This window comes from Globicephala melas, chromosome 2, assembly GCF_963455315.2.
Source record: "Globicephala melas chromosome 2, mGloMel1.2, whole genome shotgun sequence".
Taxonomy (NCBI): domain Eukaryota; kingdom Metazoa; phylum Chordata; class Mammalia; order Artiodactyla; family Delphinidae; genus Globicephala; species Globicephala melas.
In genome coordinates, this window is record NC_083315.2 from 163,214,240 (window position 1) to 163,242,131 (window position 27,892).

At 45.8% G+C, this 27,892-nt stretch overlaps 1 protein-coding gene and 1 long non-coding RNA gene across 8 annotated transcripts in view; one reads left to right on the top strand and one right to left on the bottom strand.

Moving 5' to 3' along the window:
* FOXN3 (forkhead box N3) overlaps positions 1-27,892 on the bottom strand; it is a 404,931-nt gene that overhangs the window by 240,336 nt on the left and 136,703 nt on the right. The gene's annotated exons all lie outside the window — the stretch shown is intronic.
* LOC115867348 (uncharacterized) lies at positions 184-27,872 on the top strand. The gene is made up of 5 exons (XR_004045079.2): positions 184-398; positions 1,197-1,338; positions 1,442-2,600; positions 4,524-4,570; positions 27,709-27,872. It is a non-coding gene; the product is annotated as an uncharacterized lncRNA (long non-coding RNA).

Below are 27,892 nucleotides of genomic sequence, written 5' to 3' on the forward strand. Positions count from 1 at the left end.
CCGGGAGGAAAGGCACAAAGGCACCGCAGCCTCCCGCCCAGGTGGCTGCTCCTCTCGTCTGTCCGCAGGCGCGTGTCTGCCGGGGGAGGGAGGGTGGCCATTACAGATTACAGAGCAAGAGGCCCGTCCTGAAGGCCAAACCGTGGGGCCTCCAGTGGGTTGTGCTCAACGCCCCAGCCGACCTCTAAGCCTCCAGCGAAAACAAGCCTCATGTCTTTCATATTTAGAGCTTCCACGAACCCCACCGACAACTCGCAGGGCCACCACTCCAAGTCTTCAGGCGCCTGCAAAGATGGGCCACCCGCTGCTGAAGCCACACCAAGAGAAGATGAAAGGAGAGTCCAACGGGACACCCTGGTGGTGACATAAATAAAAATACGATTTTACACCACGCCCAGGTAACCAAAGCAGCAGGTTCCTGCGCAGAAGAGAAGCCCAGGTCATTCTGCCGGCCACGACCTGAGCCAGAGGACAGGCCCTTTTGAGCTCTCTGAAAACCGCAGGAAAACCAGTGGGAAGGCCCAGAGTGATCTCCGTCAGAAAGCCCTCCAGGTTGCAGTACCTTGTAACCTAGCCAAAGGCGGAGAAAAATCCCACTGGGTTTCTGAGTTTTTTAATTTCCAAAAATAAGGAAACCCCAATCAATCTGAGAGTCGTTCCACTTCACAAAGCTCCAAGATGGTGGGTGGTAAGTTTTCATCAGGGCACTCACCACAGGCCTTATTACTTACCAGTGCCAAGGCAAATCCCACCCACCTGGGAGATGATTCAGAGGTGAAGGCCCAGGGGCAGCCTGAGGTCATCCAGCCCCACCCCTTAAATTACTGAACACTTGACCTACCCCAAGTCACTAAGCAAAAAGCGTGAAGCAAGAGGGACAAACGAGATATATCTGAAGTCCTGAGTCGAAGTTTCTAAAGGTCAGAGGTGGTAACAAAGCCAGGACAGGAGCTCAGTCTATTGCAGATACCTCCATCTGCCTATCAGTTGAGGCTGGTGAACCTCTCATCAAAGGAACCAAGGCCAGAGACCTTTGCTGCCTTGGGGAGGAAGAAATAGTCCTCTTCCGTCCTCCCCTTCAACTGCCAGGTCCCAAGCCTCCGCACCCGACCACACTCACACACCGTAGGTGGAAATCTCCATGTTAAGTAGAGGTGGCAGTTACGTTCACCCCTTGTCCTTTCCTTCTTCCTCAGAGCTCAAAAGGACGCGATGTAAGCGCGTGGTTATTGTACAAGGACTCTGTGTAAAGCAGCCATCCTACGTGAACAGAAACTTAAAGACACAGCAAGCTTAGGGCCAGGAGCAGCCCCTGAGCAGAGGGTGGAGTAAGGTGAGGTAAGCTGCCTTTCATGAGCTCACCTCTCTTCCCCTCTGCGGCTTTTGGTTTCTTCCATTCTCAAACATATTTCTGAATTTCTCTCTCCCGTTACCAATGCAGCAAGAGTTGTGAGAAGGTATCGTAATCCTTAAGAGGAAGTGGTGGACCAGCCCTGCCTGATGTGGAGAGCGGGGTACACGTGGTTGCCTGTCTGTCTGAAATGGGGAATACAGACCTTTGCTAAAAGCCAAAAGAAGGCTTAGAGTGGTCTTTCCACCTTATAATTCCATAGACTCCTATCTCTGGGACCTGCTGCCTGACAAACGGGGGCAAAAGCCAAATTCGCTTAGGAACAGCCTCGTTCTCAATTCCCCTCTTGAACTTGCAGGAAGGACCCTTGTGCCTTAGAGCCGGAGAAGCCTCAAAGAAACAAGTGGAACTGTTTAAATCATTGTTTTACAAACACGTTTGACAGCAGAATCCCAGGTGTGCTCTAGAACTCACTTTGGGCAACACCTACTTCCTGATTGGGGACTTGATGGGACCGTTCCACGGCCCTATCTGGGCCTGGGCTGAGAGTACTTGTATCTGCGACCGGGAGAACCCAGATTCTAGCCCAGTCAGTCCGCAATCAGCCTGGGACCCCAGGTTCCTCCTCTGTGGAGAGGACTGGCCCTCGCCGTGGTGTTTTGCGCTTTCTTCTCCAACATGCCCTGGAACGTTAAAGCCCCGCCCTCATCACTGGTTATTTAGCCAACGCGATTATTTATGAACAGTTCAGCGTAAAGCCCCGCGATCCCTCTCCAGGCCATCGTAACAGCTGAACTGATGGCAGTGAGAGAGGGCTGCAGGTGAGAAGACCTGAGGGATTTTCAAAGACGAGGAGGAATCTGAGGCAGGCCTGGAAAGACGGGCTTCTGAACAGGATCCTTCAAGTTGACTCCAGGGAAAAGGATACCCAAGTGGGAACTTGGGTCAAGCCTGGGACAGGAAGCACAGCTGGACTGCGTGGAACTGGGGCATCATTAGGTGGTTTTCCCCTCCATTCACCTCTTTCCCGCTGAGACCAAGTTGTCTTTCCTACCTCCCTCTATATGTCTGTCCACTCTCCTCCCTGAAGGCCGGCTTCCTCTACTCATGTATCACCACACATGGCTGCCAGCGGCAAGTGCAAAGGACCTTCTGATTGCCAGCACCCACCACCTTCAGACTGCCTCAGCCTTCCGCTACATAGTTCAGATTCCCAGGGAAATAAACTGATCGGCTTGGCCTAATTCAGGTAACTCTTCCCTTCTCCCCTCCTAACAGCAGGAGGCATAGTAGAACCATCTGGTACAACAGGACTGGGGAGGGGAAGGGAGGTGACTTTGGAAGGAGAATAATAAACATAGGTCCATAGAAACCGGGAAGGGACATTCTAGACCTGAGCTTCCCAACTGGGGATACCTGGGAAGCCACACCTAATAGATCAGAATCTCCTAGGACAGGTCCCAGGCATATGCACTTTGAGAAAGTGCCACGGCACAAACTGCTTTTCCAGGCAGGAGCCGTGAATGGCGCATACAGATTTATCAACTATGACTTGACTGTATTAGAAGATGCATTCAGGACTTCCCTGGTGGCGCAGTGGTTAAGAACCTGCCTGCCAATGCAGGGGACACGGGTTCGAGCCCTGGTCCGGGAGGATCCCACATGCCGTGGAGCAACTGAGCCCATGTGCCACAACTACTGAGCCTGCGCTCTAGAGCCCACGAGGCACAACTGTTGAGCCCGTGCACCACAACTACTGAAGCCCGTGTGCCTAGAGCACATACTCCACAGAGAGAAGCCACCACAATGAGAAGCCTGCGCACTGCAACGAAGAGTAGTAGCCCCGGCTTGCCATAACTAGAGAAAGCCCTTGCGCGCAGCAACGAAGACCCAAGGCAGCCAAAAATAAATTAAAAAAAAAAAAAAAAAAAGAAGATGCATTCATTCCTTGAACAAATATATTGAGTGCCCACCAAGTACATGACGTTATTAGGTTCCAGGGATACAAAGTTTTTGTTCCTTATGGAGCATGCATATTAGTGGATAAGCGAGGAAACATCCTATCACAAAACTCCCTGAATGCTAAGGTAAGCAGTTTATGTACAGTAATCAGAGGGGAAGAGGAACTCATTGAGTATTTTTGGATCCAGAAGTTGCTCTATCAGAAATATGCTTTAAAAAAAAGAATAGCTTGCCTCTAGTAGATAAATAAGTCCTAGAGCCCTAATACACAGTACAGTGATTACACACAACAAAACTGTATTATAAGCATTAAACTTGCTAAGTGACTAGATCTTAATTATTCCCAATACTAGAAGAAATGATAATTATGTGACACAATAGAGGTATTAGCTAATGCTATAGTGGCGATAATATTTCAGTATGATGTATCAAACCAGTATGCTGTACACCTTAAAGTCACACAGTGTTATATGTCAAATATATCTCAATTTTAAAAAAGAAGAATGGGATCATGGACCCAAGATGAGTTTTGGGAGCGGAAAGAAGGAAATGGAAGACCAAAAGTAGACAGAACCAATCAGAAAGCACTGCAGTAATCCATACAGAAACAAAGATTATCTTTTTTAACATTTTTTAATACGAAAAAATGTTAAAATAGTAAAATAGTGTTTCCCTCTGTGGGGTTGAGTTATGGGGTAATTTTTTTGCCTGCTTCTTTCATACTTGTCTATATTTTCCAAATTTTCTACAATGAGTACCCAACACATTTATAATGTTTGAATAATAAAAGGGGGGTTCCATTAGAGCAGTGGTTCTCAAACCTGAATGTGCATCAGAATTACCTGTAGGGCTTACGTAAACTCAGCTTGCTGGCCCCCACCCCCAGAGTGTCTGATTCAGTAGGTCTGAGCTGGGGCCTGAGAATTTGCGTCTCTAAGAAGCTCCTAGGTGATGCTGTTGCTGGTTCAGGGACCACATTTTGGGACCCACTGAATTAGAAAGTAGTCAGTGAGACTGGAAAAAATGAATGCATGAGAGTCTTCACAGGAAGAACCAAGAGAATCTATCCAATGACTGAATATGAGAAGACAAGAGATTATGTTCAAAGATAACTCCTTAATTGTGGGTTGACTAAGTGTCTTTGAGATAACATGTGAGAATGCTGTCCATCGTAGTAAAATAGTTCCTCACTTCCTTCCCTCCTTTGCAGAAGGAAGAGACACCCAGGACCACAGCTGGAAGACCCTCCATCTCTTGGTGAGTTTCAAAGGCTCGTTCAAGCACCTTTGGGCTTTCCGGTTATCCCCTCTTGGGGTTTTCCTCTTGTGCGTCCTTGGTGTTTACCTGACAGGTTCTGAAGGGTGGTGCCTGGGAAAAGGCTTATTAGAATTTCTCCAGCAGGGATTAGAGCCAGGAGGCTTATAATGAAGAGGGAAGGAGGGCTGTGGAGTAAGGGAAGGTACAGCTGAACCCGTGGAGGGACATTCATTAGCTCAGGTGCCCTAGCCAAACCCGAGCCTATCAAGTCACCTGCTGGAAGCAAAATGGAAAATATAGAACCTGTCAGCTCCTCTTCGAGCATAAACAGAAGTGTGAGCTGATGATCCAGAAGTCAAAAAGTACTTATTAAGCATCTAGCCATACCACGCCCAGTACTGTGTGGAGGGCACTGGGAAGGAACTGGGAGAAATAAAAGATGTGGCACTTGCCCTCAAGGATGGGGAAGATTCAGTGAGCATTTAGGAAGCAACCACAATTAAACACACACAGAGAGCCTAATACCAAGACCAGAGCTGATATAGCTTAGTGGCCTGGGACTACGTTCGTATTCTCACTTCACCACATACTAACTGGGTAACCTTAATCAAGGTACTTAACTTCTTTCTCTCTACCTAGTTTCCTCATCTTTTTTTGTTTTAAATAAATTTATTTATTTGTTTGTTTTTGGCTGCATTGGGTCACGGGCTTTCTCTAGTTGTGGCGAGCGGAGGCTACTCTTTGTTGTGGTGCGCGGGCTTCTCATTGCAGTGGCTTTTCTTGTTGCTTTGCACGGGCTCTGGGCGCGCGGGCTTAAGTACTTGTGGCTCGCAGGCTCTAGAGCGCAGGCTCAGTAGTTGTGGCGCACGGGCTTAGTTGCTCCACAGCATGTGGGATCTTCCCGGACCAGGGCTCGAACCCGTGTCCCCTGTATTGGCAGGCGGATTCTCAGCCACTGCGCCACCAGGGAAAACCCTAGTTTCCTCATCTTAAAAAAAAAGGGGGAAAGATGGAGGATACAGCAAGACCCACTTCGTAGGGTGGTGATAAAGATTAAATGAATGAATATCCGTAAAACACATGTAACAGTGCCCTGGCACTTAGAGCTATTTTTGTTAAGTAAATAAATCATAAGGAAAATAATGACATATTTGACTACAAAACAATTTAAACTTTGTAAGACCAGAGGTCATAAATCAAGTTGAAAGACAAAAAAAAAATACAAGGAAGTATTTGTCATACATATGAAAAAGGGTTAATATTTTAAATCTATAACTCTTACAACTCAATGAGAAAATTATCACCCTAATGAGAAATGGGGCAGATTCACAAAAGGAGAAACACAAATGGCAATATACCCATGAAAAGATGCTCAACCTCAGTAAAAAAAAAAAAAAAAAAAAAGCAACAAAATCCCAGAAATGCCAACTCAAGCAATTGTGATATCTCATTTCATCCATCAGATTGGCCCAGACTTAAAAAGAATAACCACACCAATACTGGTGTGGGTATCGGAGGAACGTGACTTGGTATAACTATTTAAGAGGGCAGTCTGGTGAACTGAATTAAAACTTAAGCGAGCATGGTCATTGACTCTAAATTTCCAGCTTCTAGGAGTTTATCCTAAGGACATGCCAAAGCAAGACAGTAAACTTCCCCACCAGACTGCCTACCCCCATGAGATAATAAGCCCCGTAAAACCAGGATCCATACCTGTTTTATTCAGCAATGTACACAGCAAAGTTACTCCAGTGTCTGACACACACAGAAGACACTCAGTATGTATTGAGTGAAGACACTGAAATATGCAACAACGTTTTCAGGTGGATGTTTATTAAATTATATGGGCCACAGTTACCCATGTTCCCTTTGTTCCCTTCTACTTGCATTTTCCAGTCGTTTTAAGTGAAGCTTTCCCTTTTCTGAATCACTTTCACATTCTCATATACTGTATGTGTGAAACAATTTGCAAACATTTCATAAAGTAAGAGTTTGGGGGAAAATAGATATGTTGGCAAAACTTCTCACCAAATTGAAGCATTTTGTGATCTTTTCAATCAGAAGGGACAAAATGATCCCTTTCTGAAAAGGCTGGTGCTCCAAGCAAACAAGAGAATTGCTAAGTATAACAAACGTTATACCCTGCATAATGGGGTCTATTGTCTGCTTGTGGGAAAGCTTTCAATTTATTGGTTTTGAGTATCAAACGTTTTCTACAAACTCTTAGGTAGGTTCAAAGATGAGGGAAAATACTCTTGAATTAAGAATTTGTGGGGAAGGGGGAACATTTACTCTCCATTTCCAGATGGATCTTCTATGAAAACTTATGCTTCTAAGGGACCAAATGTGGTTGCATCTTTTTGGTTGTTGCTTTTTTCAATCTGCCAGAAAAATCTGTGCCCAGCTGAGGCACACCCTGCATGGCCAGAACTACTCCTGCTTCTCCCGCCCTCCCAGGGATACTCCCTGCAGTCAAAAGCTTGTCCTAAAGGAGGCTGCCCCTCTGAGTACTTGGATTCCATTTATCTGCAGTCAATTCTTATCATTCAGTCAAGCACTGAATTAGCAAATATTGAACCTCTGCTCCTAGAGGAAATCTAGGGTTAGGTTCCTGCGAGCCACCGGTCACAACAATTTCATTAACTGATCAATACATTACCTTATTTTCTCCGATTCCATTTAAAGATACCTGATGTAATATATATTGCTGATTCATTAACACTGAACTCACGGCCACCAGCACTAGAACTCATGTCTGAACAAAGCTTATCGAACACAGGAAAAGCTTGTCTTTTCTCCACACGGCAATCACAGTCTTCTGGCACTTAGGAACACAAGATAGCCCTTCAGCACTTGTGATTGGGTGCCATTTTAAACAGCAAAATCGCCAACAAAAAGCACACCAAAAAAGTGACACTAAAGAGACATTTAAAAGGACGCTTGTTTACAATATGAAAGCTGAAACAAAAAGGCGGAGAGTTGCTTTGTCTCAGCTGGGAATGTGTGTGTTGGATTACATATATATATATATATATATATATATATATATACACACACATATATATATATATTTTTTTGTGTGTGTGGTACGCGGGCCTCTCACTGCTGTGGCCTCTCCCGTTGTGGAGCACAGGCTCCGGACGCGCAGGCTCAGCGGCCATGGCTCACGGGCCCAGCCGCTCCGCGGCATGTGGGATCTTCCCAGACCGGGGCACGAACCCGCGTCCCCTGCATCGGCAGGCGGACTCTCAACCACCACGCCACCAGGGAAGCCCCTGGATTACTCATATTTGTTGCCACTCTGCACATGTCCACGAATGACCATGAAAGCACCACAAGTATTGATTTTATGATTACAAATAAATTTTAGCAAGTAAGAGAATTTGCAAATATGGAACCCGTGAAGAATGAAATCGATTGTATTTAATTGGCCACTTATTCAGTGCCAGTGAGTGTTCTAAGACTTTGCAAATATTCACTGTTTCAGCCTCACATTAACCACGTGAGGTAGATAATGTTATTATGGCCATTTTATTAAATGAGGAGCCTGAGGCACAGAGAGGTTTAGCCACCTGCCCAAGGTCACACAGCTGGTAAGTGATGGGGCTGGGATTTGAACCCACACAGTTTGGCTCCAGAGTTTAGAGCCCTGTTCCTACCAAGGGAAGCGTCAGATCAATCCAGAGCATTTGGTTTTGTCTTAAAGAACCTCTTAGAGGTCGAGGATGTAAAGGCCGGAAGCGGTGAGGTTCAAGAAAGGAAAAACTGACCAGGAGGTAGAAGGAAAAAAGGGACTTTTAAGCTGAATGAAAAGGGACTACTTTCAAAAAGGCAAAGTTCAGCTTCTATTTCATAATCAACATGGTATGGTGTACCTTTGTAATAAAAAACAAATCAACTAGCTACTGAGTGTCAAACAGACTAAGTGCCTTGAGAGGCAAGGACCCCGTCTTACACTTCTCTTCTGCTCGTAGCATGTGGAATTAGTGGGAATCAAAAAAATCAATCACTTAACGGGAAAAAAAAAATGCTCTTTTTTTATTCCTCTCTCAAACTGGTATCTAATAACTACGGATCAGTGAAAGAGTAGCATCATCAACCTTTTCCTCCTCCAACGTTTTTAAGAGCATTTATTGTTTTCCTCTCTTCAGCAAGTACACCAAGTACCACAGTCTCATGGGTTTCGGTGACTATGTCTGCCAAAGTCTTAACCATGCCAAGAAATAACTTCTCTCATTTTACTTTTTCGGAGGGATGTGAAAGAAAACAATCAATTCTTCTCCTGAAGATCTGTCTTTTTAAAACAAAGTAAAAGCTCCGAATCTGGTGAACTCTCTGGAGAGATTACATAGATTAAAAATATTATCAACTTATTTCCCTGCTGTACAAAGCCCTTTTATGAAGATAAGCAAGTTACTCAATTTATTACGACAGCCAAACCTGAAGTCTCTGCTCCTCTACTGGGCAGTGCAATTCACCCAACACGTTCAGTTTTTAAACCCTGCCTCCTTCCAAAAATAGCATCTCTTGTACCTTCAATATTGTGATTCAGATGCAAGCAAAACGTGCCCATAAAGTGTGAGGCATGAGTGCCTGTGAGTGATCCATCGCTAAGGGGTGGAGGCTGGGAAGGAAGTGGCTAACTGGATTGCTGTCTTTCGGTGGGTGCGATCAACAGCACCTCATTTCTCTGCACTCAAAGCCATGTGACTCTGGCTCCAAAGATTTGGACCCTAAACAACCAGGCGTTTCTTCTCGAGAGGAATACTGAGCATCTTTCCTCCTTGCCTCGGGGCCAGCTGTCTGACAATATGGATCCCAGAAGGGGGTGCTGCCCACATTGGCGATGGCAGCCATTAGTGCCTGTTGCTCATAGCTAATGTCAAAGAGGCCTCAGCACGGGGCGGCAGGCGGTTGGCTGGGACTCCCCGGGCAAGCATCCATGCACCAGGAGCGCCAGCAGAGGCGACCCGAAGGCCAAGGTGGGCATGCCACAGAGTCCTGGACTTCCAGATGGAGTCCAGTCCCAGAGAGTGGACGTCAGAGCTCTCCGGAGGCTGCCCAGGCCAAGTTCAAAGGGAGGGATGAGCGTCATGACGTCCGTTCCAAAGCAATCCCACCTGCTACTGGCATGCCCAGGCTCATCTCCCCCTCATACCAGCCCCCAAGGCAAGTCTCCAAGGGCGCAGTAAGGAGGCAGCCGCAACCATTTGCTTTCTCTTAATAATCTGAACTGGGAAGACGTAGAGATGGGGAAGAAGTAATGGCCATTCCCAGTGACGGGGACCCTCCAGCTGGCTGGGCTCCTGCAAGGTCGTCTTGTCGATCTCTTTGTAGGAAAAACGTGGTTCTCTTTGGCCTTGGGAATCTGGCCAGGCAGCTTTGCTGGGATAAGTTTCTTCATCCACAGACACCCGCACCACACGGATGTTGAGGGCTGTAACTAACGCACACCTACTCCCAGACAGCCGGCCCCCTCCAAACTCCAGTGACATCTCCTCGCCTGAAACGCCTGCCACCATGCGACAGCCCGGTTCAGCCGCTCAACAAGGACCCCCTAGCTTGCTACTGTTGAAGAACCTGAATATCAAACCATGCACCAAGGGAATCCTACACAGGAGTTGCTAGAAAGAAAAGCTCACTCCATCTCCTTCATTCTTGCTGGCAGACGCAACTAAAAGATCATTTTTAACCCCCGAAAAACTCATTTCAACTTGGGGTGCAAGAGGCACCTGAAATGTAAGAGTCCCTGGGCCGGCACAGGAAGAGAAGGAGGTTTCAAGGAAACACAAAAGCAACGCAGACCTAATGGGTGAGCAGGCTGCCTGACAACAAGGCGGCCAACTGCCAAACTCTCATTGTGCGCGGCGGCTGAACAGAAGGCTCGAGTAATGACAACCACAAAACTCATTTCAAGTCTGAAAAGGTGACTAATGAGCTCATTCATGCTGCCTATAAATTATTCACTACAACACTGATCCCACTCAAGACAAACAGTAAAGTAAACTTTAAACACAGACACCTCCGGCCTCCGAAGTAGAACGAGTTAGGTCTGTAAAACTTTTCACAATGAGGGAGACTTGTCTCTCCCTCCGTCCATTGTCACATTCATTCTTCTGTTTACGTTTTTTTACTGCCTTTAATCAAGTTTAAGCAGACACAGCTGTTAGACATTTATTTCTCTGTTGAGTTTTTTCCATTAGTTATTACGAGCAATCATGATGCTCTAAAAATAGCAGCAAATTATATTCTCTCGAAATTGAAGGCTGACCTTAAAATGAAGCCCAGGTCTTCGGAAATAATATTCACATGCACATGTTGGGTGAGTGACAGCCCTGCACAAAGGCGAAACAAAAGTGCATTTTCCACTCTTTGAGAGGTTTGCAACTCGCTTCCAAATTTCCTTAGGTTCTAGTGGAAACCGGTTGCTTTAACATCTAACAAGACAGAACCTGCTTCCAATGGTCATGTTTTGGTTGAGATTGTCATGAAAACTCACCATCTTAACAGAATAAAAGGGGAAATGTCTCATTTAGGCTGTTCAGCACAGACAAACCCACCCGCAGGTTTGTTGGAAACCCACCACATTGCTGCAGACTGCTTTCAGTTTCCTGTTTAATATTAAAGAAAGAATTTTAGCTCTTCTGTTTTTACAAACTGTGCTGTTTGCAACTACTGTCACCACTGAAACCATTATGACTGTGGAGTAGTCCTACGTTTTTCAAACCTTTTTTAAATCTTAGTATCTATTTCTAAGACATAGTAAGAGTTAAAGAGTTAAAAATAGTCTTCAAATAAGTACTTACATTAGTTCTTGGTCAGATCGCTGAACATTATGTATTTTTAAACTGCTTTGAATACTTTGAACAGGAGCCACAGAAAAGCCACAGAAAACACTCACAGTCAAATACCGCCAGATGGAGGTTCTGAATAACCAAAAGTGAAAGCAGAAAGGTCTGAGGCCGAGTCGTGCCCTGTACACACCTCAAGATTACAGGAAAAAAATGAATGATTCCCCGGTCTTGGGCAGGGGAACCTTGCATATAACATAAGAGAAATAACACATGGAAGGCCAATTCAGACCAGGGCTTGAACTTCAACGTGAGACCAGGCCAAGCTCTGTCTCCATTTAAGGAAAATCTTTCACATTGTTTTCAGTTTCTTGCACATGAACTAAAGACTTGTCCAGCCATTTCTGTTGTCTGAAATGCAAAGCAAGTTTTTCTTTTAAAAGAAAGAGGAGTCCTGCAATATTTATAGCAAAGTACTTTGCCACCTACCGACAGCAATCTGGTGGTTCTTCACGTGTTTGCATGTTTTTTACCCAAGTTTCTGTATCGAGTAAGAAGCCATTCTTTCGGTCCTCTGTGCAAAAGAGTTCTTGCAGATTTGTTGCTGTTGTTGTTTGAATCAAACATGTAAAAACCCAATTCCATCCAAAGAAATTGAGACGTCTAAAATGGCATCCCGTTGAAGTCTCAGCTTCTCTACCACTCTTCGGAGACTGACTAGATTTCTGTCACCTCTCTGTGGAAGGGTGGGGACAAAATATTGCTTTGAAACCGAGCCACAGGGGGCTCTTCCCTAGTAACATGTCTGACAGGCAGAGTTCGCCTCTTCCTTCATTGGTGGGAAACCTGGCTTGTCCACAGACCACCGTAACACCGCCTTACTCCTAACTGTCCTGAGGAGGACCAAAGGGAATGTCAGTTTTGCCTGGGGATGTTCAAGGCACCTAAATAACAAAAGCCAAAACAATGAACACCAAGTACCCAATTACTGCAATCCAAAAAATCAGACAGCAGACAAAACAACAAAAGCTCTCCAATGTTTCCTACATGCCAGGCACCATGCCAAGAGCTTTACCTGCGTTATTTATTTTCTCCTTCCACTATCCTTCCCAGGTAGGGGCCGTTGTCCCCTTTTACAGATGAGGACACCGAGGCTTAAAGAAGTTGAGTTATGGGAGTTCCCTGGTGGCCTAGTGGTTAGGATTCCAGGCTTTCACTGCCATGACCGGGGTTCAATCTCTGGTCGGGGAGCTGAGATCCCGCAAGCTGCGTGGCGTGGCGAAAATAAAATAAAATAAAAGTTGTTTGCTGGTGGTCAATAATCGGCACTAAGAGGTGAAATGAGAAGTTAAGACCCCAAGTCTCTTCGGCCTGCAGAGCCCATCCTCTTGAGCACCGCACTCTCCGATCTATTTATACTACCCAAGATCTCATTTCTAAGATCACAGAGTGTAACTTGCTTGCAGTCTACGTCTTGGGCTTCTTCGTCGGAGGTTTATGGGTTTCTCTGATTTGGTTCTTGCGTAGCATTCTTCAAATGGACCACTAAACATACACGCCCTTCCTGCTTCTGCAGGCTCAGCTGCTTGTGCTCCCATAGACATGGACATCATTCAGTGAATAACAAACATCTACAAAAGGCCGTAAGACCCAGGGTAATGGCCACACACCAGCACTGAGCTCCTGCCTGAATTATAAAACACAAAGATTTTTGGAACAACAACCAAAAAAAAACCTCATGACAGCTGACAACTCCAGAGGCCGGGCCTGAAACTCCAAGCCTGTCCCTACCTCCCATCTGGACATGGACCCGCAGAAGGAACAAGCAGCTATGAAGGTGCCCATGAGGCAACTCATAAAACAATCTACTCTCTCTCCAGTCCTCATTGTTCCCTCCCCCCAGTCCAACAAATGACCCACCACCACAGGGATAAAGATCTTATGGTTTCACTCCAGGCTAATGCTTCCAAGGCACAGACATCTGACCAGCAACCATTTTCGAATTCTTTCTCTTTCACTTTGCACACAGAGTTAGGTGGTAATTGTCTGCCGGTTTAGAAACACCACCGACCACCACACCAGAACGAATTTCCAAACGCTATATTGCAGGGAATTAGATTAAGGCACAGATCAACCTTTGCCAACTCTATACATATGTTCAAAAAAGAGCCAACCACAATAAAAATATACTGACTGTACTACTAATCAGATTAACTCTTCCCCATAGATCCTGGACAGGAGGGTAAACTCTCCGACTGAGGCAGCCCTGGGCCCTACAGGTCTTCAGAGTCTACACACAGCTCTGTACACTGGGAATGGAGGAAACAGGCCCCCACAGCTCACCGCCATCTCCAGCACCCATGCCACCCTCACGTCCACGGCACTCCCAACTGGATTTTGGTACCAAGGCCCAGGAGTTCATTCCCTCAGAAACCACCCTCAGATGCTTCCTTGAAAGCTTTTCTGGTGCCACTACTGGGATCTCATGTCCAGACTGGCCAAAGGCTCCATAAAAAGTGGATGAAGTAGAAAGCTGAGGTCTGTGGTTTCATTCTTGAGAAACCCTCAACTAACCACAGGGATCTGATTCCACTGCCATTTAGAGTCATTCTCTGGCTTCTGGCAACACCAGCTCCCTCTGAATCCAAATTAAACCTCTCTCGGCTTCTTTGTGATACCAGCTTCCTAGCAGAGCCTCCAATGGTTATGGTAAGAAAAATAAGCCGGGCCCAGACCTTCCCGGATCTCCTGTGAACGAACATCCAAGTTACGTTTGCTGCGAACAAAATTATGCTTTGCTGTGAACAAAATATGCTTTACTAAGTCAAAGCAGGCTTTCTATGCTGTTTTCCGGGGCTCCTCCCTCACATCCTCCACTGCTCATTTTTCTAGATCAAAATCTGCAACTCATGGGTAGGAGGAAAGTTACTAAGGCTGACTGCCCTGACTTATCGAAACAGAGCTATTTGTTTCCTAATTACATTCTTAGCTCTACAGCACTGGCCAAAAAAAGGTTTGTTCATTCATTACGAGAACCAATTAGTAAAAATAAAATCATAAAGCTTACCCTTAGGAAGGACTTCACTCATGGATTCGGACAAGCCCCCAGTTTAATGGGACAACTGAGGCCCGGAGAAGTGAAGTGACTTAGGGCCACATGTCAGAACGCACACTGGTAGTTTCCTTTCCGGTGTCTGTTCTTCTCTCCCTTCTCAACAGTACCCAATTCCCCAGCCTGGTGGTTTGGGCAGGATTGATCCCATCATCAGCTCCAGGGGCAGTGGACTGGTGTAGAAGAACAGGCAGGTCCAGCCAGGACTCAGTGGATGGGCCAACACATTTCCTGTCTTGTTCGGACACTGAGCTGGATTTTCTGTTATTTGTAACCCAAAGCCTCCCAACACATCCCCCATGCAGAGTTAGTGGCAGATACCACTTCTTGACTCCCTGTCCACGGATGTTTCTGCCGGAGTAAAGTCTTTAACATTACAAAATAGAGAAAACTAATCTAAAAAAAGAAATACAAATGGGGGACTTCCCTGGTGGTTAAGACTCTGCACTTCTGATGTAGAGCACATGGGTTCGATCCCTGGTCAGAGAACTAAGATTCCACATGCTGCGGAGGGCAGCCAAAAAAAAAAAAAAAATACAAATGAACTTATTTACAAAACAGAAATAGACCCACAGGCAAAACAAACCCCAAACATAGTTACCGAAGTGGAAAGGAAGGGAGGGAAGGGATAAATTAGGAGTTCGGGATTAACATATACACACTACTATATATAAAGTAGATAACCAACAAGGACCTACTGTACAGCACAGGAAACTATACTCAATATACTTATACCTTATAGGTAATAACCTATAAGGGAAAAGAATCTGAAAAAGAATATATATACGTGTGTATGTTTATGAATATATATGTATAACTGAGTCACTGTGCTGTACATCTGAAACTAACACAACATTGTAAATCAACTATGCGTCAATAAAAAAAATAGAGAAAACAGCATTTTGACAAATTTAGTGACTGGACTTAATAGGAATAAAAAGATTTGGGAGAAAAATGAAATTAAACATTATCGATGAGCACTTTAAAAGTACGGCTGAATGTATAAATTTGGCCATATTAATAGAGCATTACTGATGAAGGGAGAATTCATGAATGGAGATTAACTGGAAAGAATTCATGGCTAGAGGGAAGGCCAGCTCCACCTAGAATTTGATACAAACCATGACTCCCAATCAGGTCTCAAGAGTTTGACCCTAAGCTGAGCCCATACCAACCTCCCTGAGGGACAATATCTGAACTTTATATCCCCAGGTGCCCAGTTCCAGATCGGGTGCTGACAGGAAGGTGATGATGGTCATAGTGAAACGGAGCAGGACCCTGTGGTCCTCACCCACCATGTCCTCTGCCTGCATTTTGTCTGTGGAAAAACTTCAGCCAAAGAATAAGTTTAATCAGAGAAGTGAGAAAATGCAGAAACAAAGGAAAACAGTCAGAGGAGACCAAATAATAATAGTTTAGTCATTAAGCATAGTCAAGGACCTTTAGTTCCTCCTTAAGGGCTATAGATAATATTCTGAGCCGTATGCCGTGAGCTGTCATATAGATACTGAGATCCCCACCAGGTGGAAGAAGTTACCTACATGATGAGCAGGCTGTAGCCATGACATCAGCTGCCACAAGTCTGAGAACCGGCCTCAAAGAAATGGGAACAAACCGACCCTGGAACAGAAGATTAACTGTAGCTAAAACAATCAAGATGACGCTGGTCAGACCACAGATGACCAATTTCAAGATGACGGTCAGAGCTGACTGTGCTGTTTCTGCACGTAGCCCCTTCCCTCCGTCTATAAAAGTTCTTGCCCCCTGATTGTCAGGGAGGGGGACTTGGCCTTTGGACAGGCGTCGGCCCTCCCCCTCCCCGCTCCCGCCCCCACCCCCCGGTTGCCGGCATCCAAAGTAAAGCAAACTCTCCTTTCCACCAACTTGGCTCTTTATTGGCTTTTGAGCGGCGAGCAGCCGGACCCCACTTTCAGTTACAATAGTGCCTTAGTTTATTGTGTAGTCACTACATGAAGACACTGAGCTGTGTGTTGCCACTCTGTCATCGAAGGCTCCCAACGATCAACGTGAGGTAGACTGATCAAAGTAGACAGTCAACAAATGATACTGAATGAACGACTTGCACAAATGTAACTAAATTAAGATTCTAGTTAGTGTCAATGAGAATTCATTTTTAGTAAATCTAAAACTATAAAATTAAAAAGATGAGTGTCAGTAAATATAATAAAATATGATCTAGTTAACATTTATTGAGTACTCACAGGAAAATTTACCATGAAATACTGAAGCTTAAACCTCAACACCCCTCACTCACACAGGCCCCTTCCGCGGCCCAGGTAAGGACTCCAGAAATGTGTCTAATAGGCATCTTTTATATTTAAGATTAGACACTGCATACAAAAATTTTAAATGCTCTGAAACCTTACAGCTCACACATTGAAAGAAACTTGAAAGAGCTTTCCGCAAGTTTGACAATAATCCTAAAAATTTATCTGACGTTACCGACAACCAGTTGTAAAGCTAAAAAACTTTTTTTCTAAACTATCAACTGTAAAAAACAAACCCCAACCAACCGTGCTATAGGAACGGGTGAATTATCTTGCTATTCTCTAGAGAGAAAACGGCATTCCAAAACCATTATCATATGAAGAAATGATCAAAGAGTACAGAGCCCAAAAGCTGTAGGAAGAAAAGTAACATAGACACATGTTAAACAGCTGATCAATAATAATATTATGTTATTTTGATTTCATGATGTTTAGGATGTCAGCTTTTTAATCATACACTTTTTTGTGTTTTCTTTTATCATTTGAAATAAATGCTTACTTATACCTGGTTCCATATTTGTAATTTTACATTCTTTTCTTAAAGAGTTCCCTCCTACCCCAAACTGAATAGGCTTCAGGCCACACACAGCCCGCATCTTCCCCATGTGCGCCTACTGTGTGCCAGGCTCATCGCTTCTCATGGACTCTCTCCTCTGTCGGCCAGCAGCTCTTTGAGGAAGGTACGATTATCTTTACAAGAGACCTGGGCTTCAAGCTGGTTAAAATGACCTGCCACAGGTTACTCAGCTAAGGGGTGGCAGAGCCGGGAGTGAACCCAGCAGTCTGATCCAGCAGGCTCCGAGCCAGGGCGCCATCCGCACTCACCAGGTCTGCTTCTTGGCCTGCCCGCCCCCACTAAGGCGAGAAAGTTGAGGGCCACCCCCTCCTCTGATCGAGGTGTGCCTTCCTGGCCTCTGGCTGCTGCAGCAGCTTCCCAGTAGAGCTTGGGGAAAAGGGAGCACCTCAAACCCATGCAGCAGAGAGAGCCCTGTTTCAGTTCCCTGCAGAGCTGTGGGTTCAAGCCTTGTTAATGAGCAACAGGGGGACTCTGCAGCGGGTCACCTTTCAGCTACACCCTCTTGGTCCGTGACCAGCCCTTTCCTTTGATGTTATTGATGTTATTTATGTTATTAAGCTGCAGCAAAACAGATAGGGCGAGACTAGGTCCAGGTGTCCAAGCCTGGTTGGGGTCTGAATACTGAAGGATGACCGATTTAGGAAGGGGACGGGGAGTGGACTGGACACTGGTCCAGCTGCGGAAAAGGCAGCCCTGAATGAAGTGTGAGGGCACAGCTGAAGCTCCAGCTCTCCTTCCACTCCAACCAGGCCCCCTGCCCAGGGTCTCCGCCCAGCCTGGGCCATCCCTTCCCCTCAGTTCAAAACAGCAACTGCGCCCTCCAGTCCCTCCTCTGAGGCCTCTTCCCCAACTACCCAAAGCCTCTGCACACAGGACTGGACCTGCCATTTCTTGGTACCACTCCTTTAATGTTAAAAATGACGACATTGCAAGGCGGTGTGTGATTACCTTCTCCAAGGAGTGAGCTGGGAAGCCAGGAGGAGCCCATGGAACCTGTGCAAGTAGGCTAGACCTTTGATTTTGCCCTTAACCTAGTGTCACTGCTCATTTCCAGGGCTCTCAGTCACCCTCCGGGTCTCAGCTCTGTCCTACACACCCCACCAGCTTGAACAGAAAAAACTTTCCTGTGCTAGATGGGATATAGATATACAAAGTCCCAAAGGGAGAGACCACCCAGTCCCCAGTCTGCAGGGTGGGCTGCGTTAACATATCTAAAGAACTAAGTGTCCTCCTGAAAGGGAGGGAGGGGTGGGAGTTGGGTGGGAGGGTCAGGGTACTGGAGGCCCTTACAGATTCCACAAAGGTGGACCTTTTTCTAAGACCAGCCCGGTGCACTGGGCAGCATTAACCCTGGCCTTGAGGTTGGGGCCTCAGCAACAATGGCATCTAGCTACACAGGGGGCTGTGAGCAATTGATTTTGCAGTCGCACTCATTCAAATCATTGAAATCATCCAAGCCTTCCCTTCCTGATTCCCAAGCTCACCAGACCACTTCTAGGCAGTGACATTTCTCACTTCAAATTAACGCACAGGTGTTCTGATTTGCCACACCTGTCCCGTGAGCTTAGTGAACAGGTGCGCCCTTGGGAAACAGGTTTGCAGCTTGGGCTGAAGTCCCTTCGTGGAGGTGAGGGCACACAGCTGGAGCTCTCCTTCACCTCACCCAACACTGCTGTCAGCCATCACCACCCACCGTCATTATGCCTGAGAAGCCAAGTAGACAGAGTCCTGCCCAGCAGACAGTAAACATTAGAAATCTTTGCTGAGCAAGGGATGGAATGAGGGATTGATCGATCTGTTCTAGGAAACGATGGATCCATTAGAAGGAATACACTCGTACTTTTTACTGCCACGACATCCATTTAAAAGACAGGCGACAGGAGGGGCAAGCACATAGGCTAGTCAAGCTTGCCGGCATGGCCAAGTCATTTGACCTCCTGGTACCTTACTACCTTCACCTGTAAAATGGGGGTATAATACTTCCCTCATAGGGCTGCAAGGAGGATCAAATAAAGGGACATTTGTAAAGCACCTACGGGGATGCATGGCACAGGGTAAATGCTATACAAGCGTTTACTATTATTATGTAAAATATAAAGAGAATTATAACAGAATGAGAGTTAAGAGCCAACTTTAAGAATTATTCGCTCATTATTTACATTAACTGTGCCTAATACCGTACATTTTCTCCCAAGCAGAATGATTAAACCTTTTCTTCTTTCCCCTCTTTATAGTTGAAGGTATCAATAAACCATTGAAATTCTTTCCTGGAATTAATTAGGATTTCTCGAAGTTTTCTACAACTCCCCGAAGATTTGCTGAAAAACTTTTCTAATCTTGGTCCTAGATCCCGTGCTGTCTCTGCTGAAAGAAAAATAGCACTCCCTCTCTTAACAGCAGAACCGGAATAAACTTTCCTGACCTTAATGACAAAATTCTCCAATCCCAGCCCAGTGTGCAGGACACTGTCCTTGGAGAATGCACGCTCCTAGGCGGGAGTGTTGCGGGTAAGCTGAACACATGGACAGCTAGTTTTTAAGTCATTTTCTTTGCAGACCCACCTGTTCCTCTCAGGGGACAGGTATCAGCCATCTCTAGTGACACTTCCGCACGATGTACCATTGCCTCGACGCAAATGCGTTACGTCACTCCCAGCCCTCTGCCGCTAATGAGAACTGCTCGTTGCTGCGGATGAGGAGGCAAACAGGGAGCTCATTGCAACACATTTGTGGTAATTAGGCCCTTCCTGGGGTCCACATTCTGATGGGAGAAATGGATTGTAGGTGTAGACTGTGGGCCGGATGGAACATTCTGGCCGTGCAGGCAGACGATGCAACTATGCCCCCTCAATAGCGGAAAACACCCCCAGGCTGATTAGTTCAGGGGTTCATGTGCCCTGAATTCTCCAGGGTCTCCCCAGCGTCTCCCTTGAGGCCACGCCCATGTTCATGGGATGAGTGGCCGTCTACTGCTTGTTAGGTACAGTCTGTTGCTTGAACATACAGTTCTCAGTTTTATCCTAAGCGGCCAGCCTTCCCAGCCACGGACATAATTTACACATCAGCCTCTTACCCAACTTCAGAGCCTGCTCAGTGTTCGAACTGAACATTTCTCATGGCTAACTTGACTTTCCCACCCAACATCAGAAATGAAGAAGAAGGAGCCTTCGATAGCAAACTACAGCCTGCCAGCCAATCACGTCCACTACCTGTTGCCTAAATAAAATTTTATTGGAACAAAGCCCCAGCCATTAGTTTATATATCACCGATGGCTGCTTTCCCGAGAAGAGGCAGGGTGGAGCGGTCCCAGCAGAAACTGTATAGCCTGCAAAGCTTAAAATATTTACTATCTGGCCCTTTAGAGAAAAGAAGAGAGGATGACAAAAGCCACCAGAGTATTTGTACCAGTTCCTGATGGCTTATGACTCATGGTTTAAATGGAACAGTAGCCTAGTGAGTTAGCAGAAGGGAACTTGGGTTCAAGTGCTGTTTCTACCAATGGCTCAGCTTTGAGAGGTCATGCAAGTATTTTCACCTCCCTGCTTTCATTTCATTCATAAAATAGGATTAGTCATGGGTGGCAAATGCATGACAAATAATTAGCTAATACTCCAACGTGTGCATTTTGAATGCACAACAGGAAGAATTGGCTATTTGTTTTCTGTGTATAAGTTAGAGTTATACACGATCCCTCCCTATTTGCTGTTCCTCCGCATTTGTGGCGTCAACCACATGGAACATGCAGCACTACAGTATTTACTATTGAAAAAAGTCCACATATAAGTGGACCCACGTAGTTCAAACTCATGCTGTCCAAAGGTCAACTGTAGTACCTATCATATTAGAACATTCTTTGGATGTGGAAAATAAACAATTCCTTATCCTCATTCTAACTTAAATTGTCCTATCTGTGTGTCCCTGGTATCTCCTATTTGTCTTATCATCTTCTCTTTTATAAAGTTGTGGGGATTTTTGATGTGGACCACCTTTAAAGTCTTTATTGAATTTGTTACAATATTGCCTCTGTTTTAAGGCCGTGAGGCATGTGGGATCTCAGTTCCTTGACCAGGGATCGAACCCACACCCCCTGCATTGGAAGGCGAAGTCTTAACCACTGGACCACCAGGGAAGTCCCTGTCTTATCATCTTTTAATACCTACTAATTAAGCAAAGCTAGAACCCAGCAAGGAAAGAATTTCAAGAAAAAAAGTCAACAACAAAGGTCAGGTCTTGGTATAAGTTATCACTCTTTGGGGAGGTATAGGTATGTAAGGTATAATAGCTGGCCTTTGATTTCAAACCACAAGCAGGAGGAAAGGTTATTATAGTGAGCATAAGGGAGGGTGGTTATTCTCTCTCTCTCTCTCTCTCTCACTCACTCAGACCCCAGTTTCCTCATTTATAACCCTCCAGAAAAGGCAACTAAGAGTAACTTTCTCTTTCTGACTTACTTCACTCTGTATGACAGACTCTAGGTCCATCCACCTCATTACAAATAACTCAGTTTCGTTCCTTTTTATGGCTGAGTAATATTCCATCGTATATATGTGCCACATCTTCTTTATCCATTCATCCGATGATGGACACTTAGGTTGCTGGCTATTGTAGGTCCTGGCTATTGTAAATAGAGCTTCAATGAACATTTTGGTACATGACTCTTTTTGAATTATGGTTTTCTCAGGGTATATGCCCAGTAGTGGGATTGTTGGGTCGTATGGTAGTTCTAATTTTAGTTTTTTAAGGAACCTCCATAGTGTTCTCCATAGTGGCTGTATCAATTTACATTCCCACCAACAGTGCAAGAGGGTTCCCTTTTCTCCATACACGCTCTACAAGCATTTATTGTTTGTAGATTTTTTTTTTAACATCTTTACTGGAGTATAATTGCTTTAAATGGTGTGTTAGTTTCTGCTTTATAACAAGGTGAATCAGTTATACGTATACATATGTTCCCATATCTCTTCCCTCTTGCGTCTCCCTCCCTCCCACCCTCCCTATCCCACCCCTCTAGGTGGGAGGAGGGGCATCTCTCTATATATGTATATGTATAGCTATACATATATATGTACAGGTATAGCTGATATATGTATATGTATAGCTGATTCACTTTGTTATAAAGCAGAAATTAACCCACCATTGTAAAGCAATTATACTCCAATAAAGATGTTAAAAAAAAAAAAGAGTAACTTTCTCTGCATCAACTTTCAACAGAAATGGGAATTCCCTGGCGGTTGGTCCAGTGGTTAGGATCACTTCCACTGCCGTGGGCCCTGGGTTCAATCCCTCGTCGGAGAACTAAGATGCCGCAAGACAAAAAAAAAAAAAACACTTTTATCAGAAATAACCTTCTGCCCATTCTAAGCCTCTGCATTCCTCAGCTTCCCAGAGTCCTGCCACTTGATAGATTACCTCATCCCTCACACACTCCCCTGGCTTTAGACATCTGTTTCTATGGTTATGGTAGAGCTTGCCTCTTGGAGTGGAAGGCAGTACAGAACAGACGTTAAAGATGTTGCTTCGGGGCTTCCCAGGTGGCGCGGTGGTTGAGAGTCCGCCTGCCGATGCGGGGGACACAGGTTCGTGCCCCGGTCCGGGAAGATCCCACATGCCCCGGAGCGGCTGGGCCCGTGAGCCATGGCCGCTGAGCCTGCGCATCCGGAGCCTGTGCTCCGCAACGGGAGAGGCCACAACAGTGAGAGGCCCGCGTACAACAACAACAAAAAAAGATGTTGCTTCGAAGCAGATGGACTGGGGTTTGAATCCCAGCCTCTTCTACTCCAATGACCTGCTCCCGTTACCTGTCTTCTGAGCTCAAGGTCCCCACCTGTAAAATGGAGGCGATGAGTACCTACACTTCAGGGTGTATCATGAGCCTCAACGAGGAAAATGTCTGTGAAATGCTTTTTGCACTGGAACAGGCACCAGGCAAGGCTCAATCCATGGAGCTGCCATCCTTGTTTGCTTGGGGTGCGGGGACATTAGGCTGAGTTAGTGCAAGTCAACCACAGCTTATTTTTTTTCACCAGGTGAGAGGCACTTCCTTAATTTAATTATATGACTAATACAGAAACTCTTTTCCCGGTTTGAGCACAGCCCCAGGTTCCTAGAGGACCAGAGCCCTGGAGACCAATAGTGCCCAGGGATCAGGGCTTCAGCAGCCCATCTGCTGTCTGGCTCCCCGGGAGAGCTCCGGTCCTGCCAGCCCTGCAGCAAAATCCCCAGCGTCCTCAGAAGAGACAGAGCTGCGATCTCTGTGTCCTGAGCTGGAGCCCTAGGAGGCCTCTCCGCAAGCCGTTCAGAGGACGTTCAGGACAGTTCTCAGGCTCGCTCAAGGGCTCAGCACGAGTTTAAAAAAAAAGAGTTGGGTCTAGAACCCAGTTCTGCTCACTTCTCTTTCTCTCTTTCCTCAAAGCCACGTTTAAAATATATATATATATATATATACACACACACACACACACACTATATATACATATAGTATATACAGTATATATAATAAGTTGTCACTGCAAAAAACTTGGAAACTAGAGAAAAATAAAAAGGGAGGAAAAGCTCGTCTATAACTTCACTGCCCAAAGCTTCTACACCTTGTTAATTCAGACAGTCTTCCAGAGTGTTTCTATTCATATGATGAAAATGAGATCCTGTAAATATACTTTGTACCCTGCTTTCTTCCACTTCACAATGTATGAAGTCTGTTTCTACTACAAAAGTTTGAGCTTCGGGTGGGCTTGAGACTGTATCATGGCACCTGCTGTGTGCCTGGCACACAGTAGTAGGCACTCAGTAAATGGTCGTGGCGTGCCCGTGTGACACTGTGATGACCAATGGCTTAGCCACCCTCATTCTACTGGACACTTAGCTTATCTGCTCCTATGAACAATGTCAGATGAACAGCCTTATTCAGGCATCGTGTACAAAGCTCTATGTCCTTGGAATGAATTCCTGAAAGTGGAACCACTGGGTCAGAGTATTCACATTATAAGGCCTTGGATCCCTGTTGCCGATCTGCTCTCCAGAAAGTCAATCCTAATTTATATCCTCCACTGGTGATACAGAAGAGTGAAAAGCACAGTATTCTCCATAGAGTAACTATGTGAGTTAAGAGGAAACTGTAGAATCCCTCAGTAGGTATTTTAATAAGGAACTGAGGGCTGGAATTGAAGTGCATTCAATATCTAGCAGCCCCACACAGTATAGAGTTTCCTTCTGAACTTTCACCAGCTTCCCCCTCCAACATCCTCTACCATGTGGCACCTAATATTGCCACAAGGGAAATTATCAACTCCCTACCATCCAAACAGATAACTCTACTAGGAAACGCCCCCAGGAACACAGGAGGTTTCCTAGAACGCAGCACAAAAAAATCCAATCTTTCCCTATAAACAGTGACCCACACCCAATCTGTGTCTCTGGCACCAAGTGTGTTTTGCTTGAGCTTGTCTATAAATATCTGCAGTTTAAAGTAAATGTCCACAGTGGTTTCCAAATGTCTTTTTGATTACACGCATGCGTTAAAGATACACAGCTAATCTCAAAAACACACTTTTAATATGTGTTTCTGAGAAAAAGTTCTGTTCTTCCTAATCTAAAATCACCAAAATAAATTCCAAATGAATGTATCTATCCATGTTTTAACTGATCCCCCCCCACCCCCCCGTAGGTCAAGGAGGTCATTTGTGGACATGAAAACGGAGGTGTGTAGATCTGATCCAGAAAGCCCCAAGCCCACTCTCTCCACAGAGCCAGTGTTCATTCGGAAACTAGCAGGGGTACCTTGGCAATGAAGAGGGTCCAGTGTCTACAGGCGCTCTCTCTGCCTGTCCCCACCACGCTGGACACGAAGACCCTCGTGATACGATGTGATGATGAGCTTGATTCGCTGGCCCCTCCTCTCTCTCCCAGTCCTCTACCTTCTCTCTTCCCACAATGCCAAGAGTTGACTGTACGGGGAAATCACTAGCTTCTCTCCAAGGCCTTTTCAGACAGAGCAAACTAGGAAAAAATATTTATATTCTTTTTGTTGTTGTTGTTGTTGTTGTGTTGGGTCTTCATTGCTGTGCCCAGGCTTTCTCTAGTTGTGGCGAGCGGGCGCTAATCTTCATTGCGGTGCGTGAGCTTCTCATTGCAGTGGCTTCTCTTGTTGTGGCACACGGGCTCTAGGGCACGAGGGCTTCAGTAGTTATGGCTCGCAGGCTCAGTAGTTGCAGTTCACGGGCTCTAGAGCGCAGGCTCAGTAGTTGTGGTGCAGGGGCTTAGCGGCTCCGCAGCATGTGGGATCTTCCCGGACCAGGGATTGAACCCGTGTCCCCTGCGTTGGCAGGCGGATTCTTAACCACTAAGCCACCAGGGAAGTCCCAATATTTATATTCTTAACAAAAGAAACTCTAGATTCAAATCCCACCTTTGTCCCAGAATTACTGTGTCAGGTACCTTCTGTGTCTTCATTTCTGAATCTTCAAAATGGGTGGAGTTTTTTCCCTGCATCTCCCTTGTGGGTTTCACGAGAACTCTGCAGAGAACTGAAGCATAAACATTTTTCACGTGTTCCCGAGAGGCAAAGCACCTCTTTAAATTCAAGGTGTTCCTTTGTTAATTACTTCTGCTTTCTTGACTTAACCATCAAGCACAACTCTTCTACCCAAATCGTCCCCATTCCTTAGTTTCTGATGGCAATGTTATCAAGGTATCTCCTACCCTTTGAACCATCTCTGATGTTTTTTTAAAAATATCCATGTGGCTCTTCACAATCAATTAATATTAGCTACTCTTTACCTTATATCCTTTTCCTATAAACACACACACACACTCATTCACACAATATGGAAGTCCAGATTCTTTTCTTTGACTCAAAATAAACCACAGGCCTCCAGTACCCAACAGCTAAAAATCACAAAGTCCATGTCTACATTTATCCATGAAAGAAAATTTAATAGTTCAGCATGTCACACAGCAAGTCAATCAGAGGACTGAGAAATCAACACAGAAGTTCCGCGGTCTGTGTTTTCTCATGATAGGAACAAGACAGAGTTTATTTGAGAAGGAAATGCCAAGGTGACATTTGGAATTACCACGTTTGTGGGGGCAGGAGGCCAAGTTCTAGGGCATTTTGCTTTCTCTTTTGGAGCCGTGGCTTTGCCGGATCCACACCCCCATATGCACACAATTCAGCCAACTCACCGTGGGAGCCCGATAGCCTTTTGCCCAAAGACTTCTCCTCCGGCCACCGAAAGGGACTTTGCCATCAGGAGGCCTCTTGGGGAGAGAGGAATAGAGGAATAGACCAGGGGGGCCAGAGGGGGGACTGAGTGGTCCAGCAGGGGGACATAGCAGAGGACCAAGATGAGAGCACCCCTGTCACTAGAGGCATACTCGCCACGTCCCCTTGTTCTGAAGCCCCTGACGGTGCTACCTTGACAGGAGGATCTGCTTGTTGCATGGGGGCAGAGCCAGTGGCCCCCATCCACTGCATCCACTACCCTGTGTGGGCAAGTGCTCTGAACCCACGCTGGGCAGGGGAGTCACCGGGCAGCTTCTGACACTCCCTGCTCTTGCATTACGGAGCCAGGGGATGGCAGGAAAGAAACTGCTCTAAGACAGCTGCCTGTGACTGTGCCCACCTATGGACCCAGCTCTAGTCCATTTCATGGGGCCTTCGCATTCTCCCAACCTTCCCAGAAATGTTTCTAGACCAGGAGTCAATGAAATGTGTTCTGTAGGATGCATTATTTTACTAAGTCCTAATATCCTGCTTCATGGAGGGCCATGTCAGCCAAGAACATTATAAGTATCTGTCCACCGAGGTGCAGATCTGTAAAGGTCCCTGGTGGCCCACAGCTACCATCTGCACCTTCCCCCAGGTGCCTCGGAGCCCACGGCCCTCACTGGCAGGATTCCCTTCCCTCCTCCTCTTTCCTCACATCTTGGTTAACACGCTTTGCTGAAATTTCCACAGTTCCCTGGATCCCAACCCAATCCATCATAAGTCTGCCTTAGAGCTCGGTCCTTTTGGATGAGCCTGGGAACCACTCTGGACCTCAGTGTCTTTTTCTGACAATGGCGGGGCAGGAACAGCTCTTCTCCAAAGTTCTTTCTAGCTGAGAAAATGAATATTCTCTATTTTTCTTCTTAAAACTTTGCTCCCTGTGCCTTTGACAGAAATAACTTTCCAGTCTCGCCTGTTAAATGAATCTGGAACACTGAGCCTGCCAGAGAAGTCCCCCAGGGCTAGCCTTTCCTTCCTTGGTATCTGTGGGACATTGCATGGCCTGGAGGCAACATCCTCCCACCATAGGTTTAAAGAAGGATGTTTCAGTTTTGGAATTTGCAATCGGTGGGGCAGACCCGAAGAATTCTAAGGTCTCTTTCAGAGTGAAGAGCCCAGGATTTTGCAAGTGGAAAGCTCAAGCTAACCACCAAACGTCAAGACAAAAAGAGAGAAAAGCCGGTGTTGAGTGAACACCTCGAAGCAGACCCAAACTTTAGCTGCCTCTCATTTTGCTCCTGATGCCAGGATGCTGATGAAATCCACAGAGGTAGAGGGTGAGTGAGCCC